This window comes from Artemia franciscana, chromosome 7, assembly GCF_032884065.1.
Source record: "Artemia franciscana chromosome 7, ASM3288406v1, whole genome shotgun sequence".
NCBI classification, from domain to species: Eukaryota; Metazoa; Arthropoda; class Branchiopoda; order Anostraca; family Artemiidae; genus Artemia; species Artemia franciscana.
Window position 1 is genome coordinate 53736819 of NC_088869.1, and position 16402 is coordinate 53753220.

General features: G+C 35.4%; 1 protein-coding gene across 1 annotated transcript in view; it reads right to left on the reverse strand.

Moving 5' to 3' along the window:
• LOC136029462 (uncharacterized) overlaps positions 1 to 16132 on the reverse strand; it is a 38376-nt gene extending 22244 nt beyond the window's left edge. The window contains exon 1 of the mRNA XM_065707878.1: positions 15953 to 16132. The gene's annotated coding sequence lies outside the window, so the exon portion shown is untranslated. The remainder of the gene's footprint in view (positions 1 to 15952) is intronic.
• Between the last annotated feature and the right edge of the window lie 270 nt (positions 16133 to 16402).

Genomic DNA, 16402 nt, shown 5'->3' on the forward strand with positions numbered 1-16402 from the left:
CCCTCTTCTTGACCCCTACCCTCCAACGCGAAAAAGTCCCGTTGAAAACGTCAGTACACTTCCTAATAACCATATATGTAATATGTAAACAATTCTCGATATTTGCTAGCTTGTAGCTCCTCCCCCAGGGACAGTGGGGACTAAGTCGTTCCTAAAGACATAGCCATTAGGTTTTTCGACTATGTTGAACAAAATGGTAATTTCAAAATTTTTATCCGGTGACATTGGGAAAAAAATGAGCTTGGGAGAGGACCTAGGTGCCCTCCAATTTTTTGGTTACTTAAAAAGGGAACTAGAACTTCTAATTTCTGTTAGAATGAGCCCTCTCGCAACATTCTAGGACAACTGTCCTAGTTTCTGTTCGTTTTGGGTTTCATTTCTTTTTTAATAGTCATTTCTTGACTATTTGAGTTTGAGTTATTGTAGGTTTCTATTTCTTCTGATCTTTACTTTAATATGGCGTTTAATTTTCTTAAGAAAACTTTTTTTTGGAAAGTTTTTTTTTTCAAATTAATTTCTTTTCGCATTTGATTCCATGGGTTTCAAGTTTTTCAACTTTTCCTATTTCAGAATAATTTTTTATTCCAAAATAAATTCACAGTTTTGGCAAGTTCTAATAATATTAAACTGAATATTTGATATCTAATGACATTAATTGCCAAAAACTCACCAGCTCAAGATTTGGTTTCACCCAGCGCCGAATTTTAAGCTTTGACGCTTCTAGGGTCGAGCGTTTTTGACGCTCCGTTTTTGTGAGATTTTCGGGGAAGTCCTCGAAACTTTGGGAATAGTGAATGTCACAAGGCCCTAGGTTGGTGCAGGCCCTAGTGGGCTTGGTGTGGTTTCAACGCAATTATCATTTTGTTTTCAATGTTGTAATAAGTATAAAAGAGAATATTTGTAACACAATTCGTTTTAGTAAAGCGCCAAATACGCAGTAGGTCTTATGCTACCTTTACAGAAACGGGCAGTAGCCGTACTTTTGTTTTTAGCGAAGATGTTTTGATAAGAGCTAATAAAAGTAAACTGAATTCCCATGATTTTCGGAATAGAATATCGTTAATTTTTTTTTTGGATGGGGGGCATGGAGGGAGAGTAATGTGTTAGCTCCCATGGTTTTTGGAGTAGAATATCGTTAATAAGTTTTTTCGGGGGGAGGTCGGAATCGGGCCATGGAGGGAGGGCCAAGGGTTGGCCCTCCGACCCTTGGCCCTTGAGGGGTTAATTTGTTATTGACAATTTTTGGGAAGGGAGGGGTAATGGGCTTTGGAGGATCAGGGATCAGCTCCCGTAAGTCTTAGAAATAAAATATTACTAAAAACGTTTCTTTTTTTGGGGGGGGGCAGGTCCATGGAGGGCCTGCTCTACATGGTCTACCTTTATACTACCTTTGTTGTATTTTTTATTGGGGGGGGGGGTTGAGCTATGCAGAGGACGCCAGGGGTTAGCTCACTTAAGTTTTGGAATGGAATATCGTTTATAAGTTTTTTGAGTGGGGGTGGGAGTTTGGCTTATCTGATCTTTGAACTATTTTCAAAACCCTCGCATAAGAACCTTATATGCCCCCAGGCATAACATACAACACTTGCTCCAGGAATATGTGGATTTTTGTTGACCCTGGAGCTTTTATTAACCGATCTTTTGACTTATTTTCAAAAATGGCTATCTCACAAATTCGATTGGATGAATTTGAGTCAAAGAAGGTAGGAGGGCTAGTTGTCTTCTGTTCCCTTTTTATTTTTAAAAAGGGAACTAGAACTTTCAATTTTCAATAGAATGACACCCCGACAAAGTTATACGATCATTCATTCCATAAAAACCTTATATGCCCCCGGGTTTTGGGAGGCTTTGTGAACCCCAGAGTTTTTACTATATGATCTTTGGCCCATTTTGAAAAAAAAATGAAAACATCAAGATTTTAATCGAGCTCATTTGGGGAAAAGACGGATAATGGGAAGGGGGACTACTTGCCATCAGATTGCTTTTGACTCTCAAAAAAGAACTAAAACTTTAGATTTCTAGTCATTTGAGTCCCCTCCGAAGTTTACCTCTTCTATAAGAACTTTATATGCCTCCGGGAATAATTTAGAATCCTTCCTCCGGTCTCTAGGGGGGATCATGTTGACACAAAAGATTTTGTTATCTGATTGTTGGACTATTCAAAAAAAAGGCTATCTCAAAATTTTGATTGAATACGCTTGGGTAATAGAGGGTGTCTGTGAGGGAGAGAGTTAGATGCCATCCGTTCACTTCTGACCCTTAAAAAGGTAACTAGAACTTTCCATTTCCCCTCCCCTGAAACTGGACACATTTTGTTTGAGCTTTATCTTCTCCATAAAAATACGATTCTAATGACCAATTTTCCTAAAATGTTGAAGTGCAAGGAGCAAAATTAATGAAATTATAGTTTTTTGCGAGAAGTCTTAGAATTCTTTGTAGCGTACCGGTAGAAAAATTGCAGTAAAAACAGCACAAGCTGCTTTAAATTATATTAACTAAGCATATAAAATTCTTTTAGTGTCCTTTAAATTTATAAAATCTCTATGTATCTCGTGAAGAGAAATACTCCAGAAATAATTCCATTTTTATTCCTATTAATTCCTTTTTAATTATCATTTAATTCCTGTAATTCAAGTTGATTCTTCAAAAATACACCCCTTCGACTCTTTAGGTGACATTATTTTGTTGACAAGTTAAAGCCTATGTCTTCTTGTATTTCAAAGCTTGGAAAGCCAAATGAAACACTCATACACATAAGCAGATACAAATAAATAAAAATTCCTATTTTCGAACATTGAAACCTTTTAAAATAAAGTTGCCTATTGCCACAATATGTCAAGGAGACGTTAAATTTAGGATCCCCAGTATAAGCTTATCGTTTGCACCATTAAACGAACCTCCCCTTAGGTTTGCCAAATCATTGCACCTTCAAAGAATATGTTCAAACCCATCCCCAAAATATCACATACTGGGCTATATATTATCGTCTGAAAAAAAGTCACATTAATTTATTTAGTTTCTTCGCCTAAGTTAGAAAAATAACTGATTTTTTGTAAGGTTTAATGTACGTATTTCTAAACCTAAAATGAAAAATATTATTTTTTTAACGAAGTTTTTCTGATAGAAGTAAAGAAATAAGTTGGAAAATCAAAGGAGCAAAATTGTTGCCTTTCGTAGTTTATGCAACATATGTGTGCAAAACTGGCTTAACAAACTGAGTGGTGACATTTCCTTATTTTCAAGAATTCTGAAAAACTATCGCCCTGTTGGATACTGAGCTTGCCTAAGTTTTGTTGAGAATTAAAGTTGTATATTAACATTTATTGATTCATGGCTGGGAAAAGATATTGAGAGTGACAAAAATTGGTAATTTAATTTTTGCGGGCTTCTTTAGGACATTTCTTTTCTAAAATCATTTTGTTTCGTTGTGTTATATTTTAGTAAAGTGCTAGTTGTTCAGAGTTCTACAAACATAGGTAAATATCGTAAGTCTCTTTATTTTAGCCGGTTTTGCAAATACATATTGTATAAACTTCGAAGTAATAGATTTTGCTCATTTTAATTTTCAACTTCGCTCTTTACTATCATCAGAAAAACTTAATTTCATAATTAAACTGATATGCCCGAATTATGCTTAGAACATAGCCCGTTTCAACTCAAAAGAATTTTGATTTAATAAAATGCCTAACCCTAAAAAAAGTCAATCACTAGATGATATACGATGTAGCTGATTGACCTTGTTTTTACTCACAGTTTTCATTTTCATACCTATTTTCATTTCCATTCACATCCTCTTTTAGTGTCTTGTGCGTCATTAGATTCCAAACGGAAAGCATTTGCGTCAGAGGTACTTTTTGGATTTCGCCGCTCTCTCTCATTTTTGAATCATTTGGGATGTCTTCACAGAGCTGGTTCCCTTCCGCTTATTTGAATTCGACTATCGATTGGTAAATGTTCGTCGTAAAAAGGTGGATGTCTATCTGATAAGGCTGATAAATGAAGGTTTGGCTAACCGAAGTTTCATTGCACTTCTACTGCAGCAATTATTAGTGAAAGTTTTTCTTACAGTTTTTTTTTCTACTGCAGCAATTATTAGTGATATAAAATGCAGTGAAGTTTTTTCTTTTTACAGTGAAGTAGTTAATCTTCAGAATCCTTATCTTTTTTCTATAAAAGACACTTTCGCCTTCTCCATGGGTGTAGCCTCTATATCAAAATCCTAAGTCCAATAATAGTCTAGAAATATTTTCTTTATCTGCTGTTTTAAAAAATTCTATTGCACAAATCCTTGAAAGCGTGCGCACTTCTAGAGTTCTGTTGCAATATATTTACTTCATTGGGCTTCTTTTTCAGAGATTAAATTTTTAAAAGCCGAATTTTTCGACGAAAGTAGAGATTAAAGTTGATAGATAAAAAATTATCTTGAGCACGAGGAAGCCCTCAAACCCCATCAAGCCCCTGATCTGTTCGATAAAGTATGATTGGGATTCTAGTGAAAACAAAATGTCTACCTTTATGAAACTAATTCTAATTTTTTTTTTATATTCACGCGTCTGTCATGTAGTCAGAAGTACTAGAATTTGGAATGCTTTTAGTTCCAACATTTTAAATTTCATTCATAAGTCAGAAAGATATTTTAGGGATAAGAGGCAAAATAGTCCTTACTTTGTCCCATGTGTGGAAGTATGGATGAGAATGTGGGTTATTTGATGTATGAGGGTGTCGAATTGAGTGTGTTGAGGAATATGGAAAATGTGAGTTTGATGAGAGATGGCTGGCGAATGTAATGAGGAGGAGGATAATTATTATCCGGGAAGATGAGAGGGCAAGATGGTCCTTACTTTCGCCCGATATGTGGAAGTATGAATGAGAGTGCGGGTCATGTGATGTATGAGTGTCCAGAATTGAGTGAGTTGAAGAATAAAAGTGTATGGAAAGTGTGAGTTCGATGAGAGATGGCTGGTGGATGTAATGAGGGATGAATGTTTTGCAAGTATTATAAATTTAGGACGATTTCTCAGGTTGGCAATGGAGCAGAGAAGTAGATTCTTGTGATTTGTGTTTCGTTTTGTTTGTGTTTTGTTATGTTTATGATAATGGTATTTACTTAAAAGCGAATTTTTCTTTTTGTTTTGTATTACCATGGCTCTAGGGCTTTTAGCGGATTGAAACTCATTTACTTACTTACTTACTAAAACACATGCCATCACCAACCATATTCGTTGTCTGCATTCCAATAGTTTTTTTTTGTTCAGTGCAAATTGAACGTCTAGGTAAAGACCGAGGCTCGGGAAGGAGACTGAATCCCAGCTCACATTTAGGTATTACATCTATTTGTTTTAATTTCTGAAACTAATGTTTATTTTAATGTGATGAAAGTTATATTTTAATTTAAGTTTTGGCAATTTCCAGTTTATGCATGTGTAATTCTAGCTATATGTTGATTGTACCACTATAGACTAGAAAATGATTTACTCAACAACAAAAGACACAATAAGATGGGACTGGGCAATAACAAACTGGTATATTTTGAACATGTAGTTGCTTCTCACCAGCTTCAACTAAAGAGCCAACCCACGGTTTGTCCTATGATGCCAACTCATAATTTTGACCGATGGTTTACGGTGAAAATTATGAGGTACATCTGTCTTGCCACCTAAAAGAACCAGTAAAATTGAACTCAATGTCTATATGGCATGTCTGAAAATTGCTACCACCATTGCTTTAGTACGTATTAACTTATTAAATGTCTACTCCTAAGACCTCCGAATTAAGAGGGAGTGACTCTGAAATCGAGAAAAATAAATGTTTGCCTAACGGTATTCCAGTTTTCAGGAAATTTAGATTTTACTAATTATAAAAGGATTTATTGCCTTCATTGCCAGAAAGCATTTATTGCCTTCGTTGACTTCCGTGCTGCATTTGACTCAGTCGATCGAAAAGCTCTTTGGCGGATTCTAGAGTTGACTGGCCTACCCGAGAAATATTGCAGACTTCTCAAGGCGCTGCACCATGGGACGGAGAGCTGTGTACAAGTAAATGGTTGGTGCAGCCCGTTCTTTCAAATCACGACAGGGGTGCGCCAAGGATGTGCAGTGGCCCCAGAGCTCTTCAATGTCATCATAGATTACGTTATGACAAAAACCACTTCACGTCTCAGCTTTGGGCTCAAATTCGGAGATCATACCATCTCAGATGTCGATTTTGCCGATGACTTGGCCATTCTGGCGGACTCCATGGAGCAGCTGCTGGAAGCGCTCCGAATTCTGCGAGAAGAGGCTGCCAACGTAGGACTGCATATAAACTGGAACAAAACTAAAATTATTGCCATAGACCCGTCTTCTCCTGCTGCTAACTCTCCAGTTAGCCTGGATAGCACCACTAGCATCGAGGTTGTTGAAGACTTCACCTCTCCCTCGAGCTGTTCCCTCACTTCTCCTCGAGCTGTAGGCAGGATTATCTAAAGCGTCTTCTGTCATGGGTAGACTGAATCGTCACCTCTGGCGAAAACCAAATATCAGTCGCACAACGCTCTAGTCGGCTCTGTGATGCTTTACGGAGCTGAGACATGGCAAGCATCAGCTGCAACCCTCAAGAAAATAGACGTATTTCATGCAAAGAACCTGAGGAGGATTGAGGGCCTATGATGGTCCGACTTCGTCAGCAATGAAAAGCTTCTGCAGCTCACAAAGCAGTCTTGGTTTTCGACTCAAGCAGCCGAGCGAACCTTACGATGGTTCAGGCATCTGCTTCGAATGCCACCACATCTACCCGCAAAGATGATCTATGACTTCGATCCTATCAAAGTTGGTTGGAAGTGACCTCGCGGTCGACCGAAGAAACGTTGGTCCGACAGCCTGTCCGAGTTCTTGGCGATGGCAAACATCAGACAGGGCGAAGAGCAAATACTCGCAATGGACCGAAGTGGGTGGAGGAGGCAGAAGTCACTCTCTACGCCGAGCAGTGCCCGGCAGGAGACTTAAGTCAAGTAAGTCAAGTTGTCTCCAGCTGCTTCCTCTCTGAATTTGTCTATCTGAACGCATCCTTCCACTTTAAATGTATTGGAAGAGTCTCTTACTAAATTTTTATATATTTCAACTTAAGAATATTTTTAGAAGATGTAGAATCACCCCTTTCCCCCCCTTGCACCCCAAAAATAGTCGCTAACACTCCCCTTAAGCAATGAAGTATAATTATAAAATAATGTACCGGTACATGATTGAAATAAGTTACAGATAAATCAGCTTATTTAACTGAAGCCTTCAAATGACTCTATGTAGCAACCGTGGATTTTGTATGAATTACGCTTCAAAAAGTTCGTAGTAACAAACTGTAAGTACGGAACGACCCGGCTCAATAGGAACCAAAACTCTACAAAACAGAGCATTGATACGACTAGATACATCAAACGAATTGGATAGATAAGTTTTATCAAGTTTAGCCTTACCCATCAAAAGTTAAGAGCCTGAGAGTATTTGCCTTATTTTCAAAAAAATTGGGTAAACACCCCCTAAAAGTAATAAAATCTTAATGAAAATCACGCCATCAGATTCAGCATATCAGAGAACTCTACCGCAGAGGTTTCAAGCTCCTGTCTGCAAAAATCTTAGAATTTGTATTTTTTTTTACAGAAGAAAGATCACAGATGCGTGCTTATTTGTTTTTTTTTCTCGCCAGGGGTGATCGTATCAACCCAGTGGTCCTAGAATATCGCGAGGGAGCTCATTCTAAGGGAAATTAAGAGTTCTATTGCCCTTTTTTTTAGAGACGAAAAAATTGGAGAGCAACTAGGCCCCCTCCTGCGCTGATTTTTTCCAAAGTCACCAGATCAAAATTTTGAGATAGCCAGTTTGTTCAGCATAGCCGAAAATTCTAATAAAATGTCTTCGAGGATGACTTAGTCCCCCAAAGCCCACAGGGGAAGAGCTGCACGTTGTGAACTTCGCCCATCGTTTGTAAATAGTATTGGTTACTGTGTAGTAAACAGACGTTTTCAGGGGGTATTTTTTCTGAGGGGAAAGATTAAGGGGAGCAGGTTACGTTGGAGGCCTTTTCGAAGGAGGAATTTTTCATTGGAGAAGGGAGTTTTCCTTGAAGGGGTGTCGGATTTTTCAGCATTATTTAAAAAAGTATCAGAAATTAAATAAAAAGAGAAGTTTTTTCAACTGAAAGTAAGGAGCAACAATTAAAAATTAAAATGAATCAAAATTATTACGTATATGAGGGGGTTTGCTCCCTCGTCAATTCTTCGGTCTTTACGCTAAACGTTTTCTTTACGCTAAAGGTTTTTTAAAGTTTCAATATTGGTCCTTAATTTCAGTCGAAAAACTTGTTTTTTATTTAATAAGTTTAAAGAGGGAATACGCCGTCGTCTCACAGTATATCCCCAGATATTGAAGCGCTGAACTTTTTTAAAATTTATATGAATTGGACATCTCAGATTTTTGCTTTGATAGAATTTCACTCTGTTTAAGTTAAATCAGCTACTTCTTGGAGCAAGACGGCAAAAAATTGTATTTCGTCTTGGTATGATATCTTTTGTTAGCTTAGAAGAGCGCTAGAACTTGTAATCTTCGTTAAGATAAGTTCTATCTCAGTTTCTTTTGACCAGCAATTACCGTCGTCCCTGTAGAAAAATGAGCTAAAAAAGCAAAGAAAAGACGTATATGGACTGTATAGGACCAAAGCCTCTGTGCTCATGGGTTCTCAAACATGTTGAATTTTATAATTGGATTTTGAATAAAATATCACCCCGATAGTATTTCCTGGTTAACACCAATTGGGATTTTCGTTTTTATCTAGCTGGTAATTAATAGGAGTTTAGGTCGTTTGCATTGTCGTGACTAGAACGAAGATATAAATAGTATTATGTAGTCTCGGCACGCGATTCTAGTTAAGAATTACCTTATGTTATTGGCTGTTAAATATAACAATTTGATACAGAAAGATTATGGAGAAAAATTGCAAGGAAAACTGAAAGACAAAAACTATTAAGGATACCATAAAAAGATATTAGTTATCGAAGTTTATTTACGTTTAATGAACCCTAATTACTAAAAAATTCTTCTTAAAATTCTGTATTTAAGAGCAATTCACTTATTCAACAACAATAATACAAGAAAGAAAAAGTGTACTTTCTCAGAGGGGGAGATATCAAGGTATTCAATATATACCAGGATTCACCATAAGGGTTAGAAGCCTAAAATTTTAATGCTACTACTTCCGAGGGGGCTCCCATTTTCCGCCGGTATACATCTAAGAATATCACCGGTACTGCACATCTCCACCATCTTGTCAGAGTTTCCAACAAACTCGGCCCACTTTCGCCACGCTTGGAACACGTGATCTCCGAAAGCGGGCACCCCTTCGACTAATTTTAAAAAGAAGCTGCAGTACAAAACCATTTGAATTAAAGCGTCTTGGTTACGTTTACCACGGTAATCACCATTTTTCTATTGGTATAGGTGCGTAACAGATGTGTTTGAATTGCATTCCTCATAATTTTTAGTTTTACCTCTGAAGGGGAATAATTTTTCTATTTGTGCTGTTTCTTGCTTTTAACAGCCACGATCTTTTTTCTTAAAAAACCGAGAACAGTGAAGAGAGGAAAACTTTCCTCTCTGTGGAAAATTTACCCTGTGGAAAGTTCTCCCCCAACAAAAAAGATTCACAATAAAAGGAAAAGAAATAAATAAACATGGATCCGTGATCTTTCTTCTGGCAATAAAAAAAATACAATATTCCACATTTCTGTAGATAGGAGCTAAAAACGTCTAAAGTTGGGTTTTCTGATTTGCTGAGTCTGATTTCTTGGGGATGTTTCCCTCCTTTCTCGAAAATCAGGTAAAGTTTCTCAGATTCTTAGTTTTTGAAAGGTAATATTCTTTATACATTTTATATGTCTGGAATCAGCAAAAAAATCAATTATTTGATTTTTCCCTTTTCTAGAATTTTGATCACTGTCGAGATGAGTCGCTTCTTACTTAGAGTTCGTTACCACGAAAATTTTTGATATGGAAAAAAAAAGTAAATTGCAGTAGCAATCTAACCAATTCTCACATTTCGGGGGCGGTCTGCAGGTTCTCTTCCATTCATTCCTGGGTAAAGAATAAAGCGCAGAGCTCTTAGGTATAAATAATGGACAGAGTAAGAAAACCCTGTTTGAAATATAGTCAGTGCTATAAAATCAATATCTTACTTGAAAAAGTAAAATTTAGTTGCGCGTTTTGTTTCCAAATCCAAAGTAATATCGTTAGAAAAAACTAATGAACTGACGCCACGTATCTAAATGTGGAACTATTGATATTTTAGAACCTGGGAGAGATAAGAAACTACAAGTTGCAAAAAATTTCGTAATTAAAACTTTCCCAACTTTTTTGAATTTACAAAACAGGCATTTTGATATTTTGTTGATAAGTGATTTATTAATACAAAGGAATCAAGTACATGCATAAACTTGAAGTTTAAAAAAAGGCAAGCAAAGATTTTTGAATGCTTAATCATGATAATATGATCATTCAGGATTAATAGCTATTAAGTATTATTTATAAGAAGATTATTAATGATTATATTCAAGATATTGCTGTAAAACTAATATCACAGATAAGAAAGAACCTCTTAGGCATCGAAAAAAAAGCTTGTCAGCTGAGGGAAAGAAAAACAAACAAAAGAGAGGGCTTTGAGGTTTCTTTAGGTATCTGTGATGGGGATAGTAAGCATTTTCAACAGCGAAAATGAACGTACGGTAATTTACGTTATGTTGCAAGACGTAAAGATTATAGGAGAGCGTAAGAACGAAAATCACAGTTCTCATTTTTTTTTTTTACTGTACAATCAGTTGCTTCTACAGAGGTTTTCCCAAAACTCAAAGATAAGGAAAATATATTTATCAAAGGAAAATCTTCATTTTCTTTGTATTTTTCCAACTGAGAACATGGGGCATTGGGCATTTTGGAAAAATAAATCTTTGAACTATATTGAAATACAAATAAGATATGGGATAACACGTTAAACCATTCGAATGCTTTTAAAACTTAGCCTATTAATTTGCCTCTGCCAAAAAATAGCACATAACACCCTTTGAGAGTCAGGTGTATCACTCCCCTAGGTGGTTCCAAGCAGACTCCCTTCCCACAGGAAAATTCTCCCCATTTGCAAAATTGAGCTGCCAAGCAATTATTAATAAAAATAAAAAGAATGAAGAAAAGAACAGATTCTGGAATGTTCTAACTATATTCCAAACTCTATTTAGAATATATGGTGTAGAATTGAACAGTTGGTTGTAACGAACTCAAAGATAACGGAGCTTTGATAATATTTAATATATAAAAAGAATTGACATTTTATGCTGCGTCTAAATATTTAAAGTTTATTAAATTTAATGTTACACATCAAAGGTTATGAGGCTGAGGAAACAAGCCTGAGTTTCACAAAAGTAGAGGAAACAATCCAAAAAGGCAAGTGATCCTTATGACAATCTTACTGTTATATTCAGCATATTAAAGAATGTTACCGAGGAGATTTCAAGCTCCTATCTAATAAAAAATATGGAATAATGCTTTTTTTTCTTAAGAAAGATCATGAATGCTTGCTTATTTTATCCTCTTTTTTGCCAGGTCTGATTGTATCGAATTGATTGTCCATGAGGATCGGGAAAGGGCTAATTGCAACTGAAGTTAAAAGTTCTAGTGCTCTTTTATAGCTACCAAAAAGACTGTGCCACGGGAAAGGGGTCAAAAGAGGTATAGGATCAAATGCTACATAAATTTCCAAGATTTATTTATATTTATCCAGAATTTCAATTATAACCTAAAATTTTAAGTCTTAAGAAGAAAACTGAAAAAGATCGTCTTTACTGATCAACTTATAATCTCTGAAGCTTGTAATTTAACAGCAAGAAATGGTAGCCCACATCATATTTTGGTTGGGCTTGGGCATGATTTGAAAAACAGAAAGAAGTTGAATAAAAAAGATAATAACTTTTTCTCAGCTAAATTTACAAAGCAACATTGAAACTGAAGACGAGTAGTAAGGTGGGCTGCCCCCCCCCCTCATTCCCTCGCTTTTAATGCAAGAATTTGATTTTTTGTCCCAATTCTTTAACAACGACTGCTGAAACGCAAGGCTCGTTGAACTAGAATAACAAACTTTTTGAAAGCACTAAAAATTCTTAGCATGACCAATTAGGGGTTGAGGAGTGGACAGCCTTCATACACGGAAAAACTTATTTTCATCTTAATTTTTAATGTTGCCTAGCACTTTCAGTTGAATAAATTTTTATACCCTCTTAATCTTATTTTCTCGTTTTTCGGGGCTGGGGGTTAAGTTATTATAACAGGGTAACATTAAGGTTGAATAAATATTTTTTTGTTATTTGAAATAAGGAGTTCGGTTCATCTTAAATTTTCTTGGTATTGAAATGGAGTTAGAGTCCATGCTATTGAAATTGAATAAAAAAAAACTCCCTTGAGGGTTTTTCAGGTGGAAAAACCTTCTGATGTATATCTAGAGGACACGTTCTCGATCAGAAGGGGTGTACTGGTATCATATTAAATAATATGGTATAATCAATTCATAGTCGAAAAACCAAATAACTATGTTCTTGGGGACGACTTACTCCCCAACAGTCCTCAGGGGAGGGGCTGCAAATTACAAACTTTGACCAGTGTTAACATACAGTAATGGTTATTGGGAAGTGTACAGACGTTTTCAGTTTTTTTGGTTGGGGGGGGGAGGTTGAGGGGAGGGAGCTACGTGGTAGGAGCCCTCCCCGGGGGTGGGGCTGCAAGTTACAAACTTTGATCAGCGTTAACAAACAGTAATGGTTATTGGGAAGTGAACAGACGATGTTAGGGGGGATTTTTTTGGATTGGGGGAGGTTGAGGGGAGGGAGCTACATGGAATGATCTTTACTTGGAGTAATTTGTCATGGGGGAAGAGAAATTCCATGAAGGGGCGCGGGATTTTCTAGCATTATTTAGAAAAAAACGAATATGTAAAAATTTTTCAACTGAAAGTAAGGAGCAGCATTAAAACTTAAACGAACAGAAATTATTACGCATATGAGGGTTTCATATCCTCCTAAATACCTCACTATTTACACTAAAGTACTTTTAGTAGTTTCAACTATTTATTCTACGGTATTTGTGATTCTGGGGCCATTCTTAAAGATTTGGGACACAATTTAAGCTCTAGTGTAAAGAGCGAGGTATTAGTAAGGGGAAAAACCCCCCTAATATACATAATAAAAATATACGAATATAGAAGCTTGCTACATAAGTTAGTTCGTAAGTTAGGTATATTTTTTACTAATAAAAACGTTCGTAAAAAATTAAAAGTTGTAGTTGCCTATTTAAGTAACCAAAAAACTGTAGGGCAACTAGGCCTCCTCCCCCACCATTTTTTTCTCAAAACCGTCCGATCAAAACTAAGAGAAAACCATTTAGCCAAAAAAAAAAGATTAATATGCAAGTTTTGTTTTCAAACAGTTCGTAGTAACAAACTGTGGTTTTTATTGTTTTAAAAAGTAGAGTTGTGAGAAAGAGTCAAATTTTAGCGTAAAGAGTGGGACGTTGAGGAGGTGATAACCCCTTTCATATACGGAATAATTTCTGTTCGTTTTAATTTTTGATGTCGCTCCTTATTTGCAGTTAAAAAAAAAAACTTGTTTTCTTCTAAATTTAATATTGAATAAGGTATCTCGAGACACGGCTTGTAGACGTAGAACAGTGAAAAATAATTGCTTTAGTATCAGTACAAAAACATCACAGAGTTATTTGTAACAAGCAAATGTAAAAAGACTCGATGAAAGGGGTCATGGGAAGGGGAATTTTATCACTTTGTTTCAGGAGTCGTTCTTAAGGAATCGGGAAACTCAAACTTTGGAGTGAAGAACGAAGATTGAGGAATTGGCAGCCCCTCATCTCACATCATTTTATTTATCAGTTCTGTTTGAGCTTCGTTGAAGTAAGGATGCTAGGGCTGTTTTAAAAAGTTTTTTTTTTTAACATTTTTAGCTTTAAAGTTCGCATTTTAATATAAGTTTGTATATGTATGTATTTATATATTTTAGTGTTGTGCTGAAGACGGCCCTCGGATATAGGGCCAAAATATTCAATGAATGAATTCCACTGTCTTGAGAAAATGTCCCTGTTGTTTCTAAGCTCTGTTTGTTTTTAGTTTTAAATTCAAGTGTTGATTCCTACTTTCAGTTGAAAAGAACTTGTTTTTTTTTAAATTAAAATTTCTTACTGTTTTCATATCATATCAGGAAACCCTCCCCCCTTAAAACTTCCCCAGAAAAGTCCTCCCGGGAAATTCTCCGCTTGTAAAATCCCCCCGCCCCAAAAAACATCCTTTCAAAAAATTCTGCATATTTCTCATTTATGAATAATATACTTGAATAATATGCAAATTATGTAGCTTATAGCCCTTTCTGCTGGGACCATGAAGGGTATGTCATCCCCAAAGTCATATTATAAATTAGGAAAAATGCTTTCAACGACATAAGGATATTATAACAAAAGTGTTAAATTGTTATAGCGTTTCTAGTTCTTTTGATGCTGGTCTAAGCAGCCATATGTTCTAAAACTTGATCAGCGCAATGCCTTTAGAAAACATCGCAATCATTAGTAAGGATTTGTGTATTAAACAAGTTGTTTGGGGGGCAATATAAATAAATCTTAAGTCAAGTAGGCTAATAATCATTGTGCGAATAGTGTTTTAGGAGAACATTCACCCAACCAATTATACATAAATTTTATTAAAATGATTTAACATATTACATTGCAAAACCAATAGTTAAAATCAATGAACTAGTATAAAAAATACCTTGTAGGTTTGCTGTCAAAAAAGCAAGGATGGAATTAAAAATGTTCTCTTGATTTGTTTTCATCAGAATCAATTGCCTTGTTTCGTGTTTGTTTTTTACTCCTAGTTGAACTTCCTTGATGTGATGAAGCTAGGACTTTTAATTTTTTTTTTTAGTTTTAATAATCATTTATTTTATTTTAAGCCTTATTTTATATTAATATGTACTTTGCCGAAGAAGGTTCTTTGATATAGAGCCAAAACATCTATTCAGAAAAAAAATTCACTGTATTAAAATAAAATCTCTTTGTTTTACGTTTTGTTATCTGTATCAAGAAGCGTCATTAAAAAAAAATAATAATAATAACGTCTTAGTTAGTGCATTCATCTTCACCCCAAAGTCTGTTCCAAGCGAGCCCTTTTTAGTTTCCGTTAAACAACATGCAGTGTCATTTCTCTTTCTTTTTTTGAATTGTAAGACTGAAAAACTATCTGTATTTGACTCTAATTATCAAGTTTCGGATTCCCAGAATGCCATTTTCTGAGTCAGTGTTTAGAATTGTCATTCAAGTATTGCAATAGGCTGGATTCATTTCCGATGAGTGTTTTCTTCGCTAGATTGATAAAGAGTGTTAATAGCCTACTTAGTCTTTTGTAAGAGCTTATCTTTTCTAAGAGCTTTATTGAAGAGAAAAATCCAAACAAGAGAAAAATAATTGTTTGAGTAAAACTTCTCATTTTATTTAAAAGAAGAAGCTTAAAGTTCTATACCTTAAAAATAGAATCTAGAACCGTAAATAAACACTTCATTTCTGTTACCAATGGCGTCTTTGAACAATAAAAAAATAAATACCACAAAACCATACCAGCTTATGATAAAAAGAGGATTAAAACAGTAAGGGATTAAATCAATCGTTAAAAGCCATGAACTTTCTATGAAATTAATTTAGCAAAAACTGCGGAGAGGAAGGGGGTAGGCAGGAATTTACATTGTAATATTTTTAAACAGTGGAATTTCAAAAGTATCCTAAAGAAAAAAAAATTAAGTTACTCTTTGTTGTACCTAGCAAACTACTTAGTAAATACTACTTGCACAGACTACTAAAATACTACTACTTAAACAGACAATACTAACTGAGCTCACCTCCAAAAAACGTCTCTATCCTTGTATCAAATTGTAAAATTTCCTCTTTTCTTGATTCAATAGAAATTACAAAATAATTAACTGTATTAATAGATTGAGGAAACTGTAGATACTGGGAAGGTCCTAGCTCACCTACTATTTCTGGCTCTATCCAAATTATTAATTTTTCCTTTACATGAATTCAATATAAATTTTTAGTGGAATCGAGCTTATTTGTGGGGACCTTTAGACCACACCATCCAGACCTTGTTTTAGACTTATCCCAAATTTGGCTATAAGGAGAAGGCAAACTTGAGCAAAATTAAGGACACAGCTTTCCAAGCTAATGCTTATGCTGTTAGTAAAGCCTTTCTATTTGGAAGCCTTATTAAGAAGAAAAAATAATTAACTGTAAGGATTCTTTGCTCTAGAAAAAAAGTAATGAGCTAACGATAAAGCAGAATTATCCTC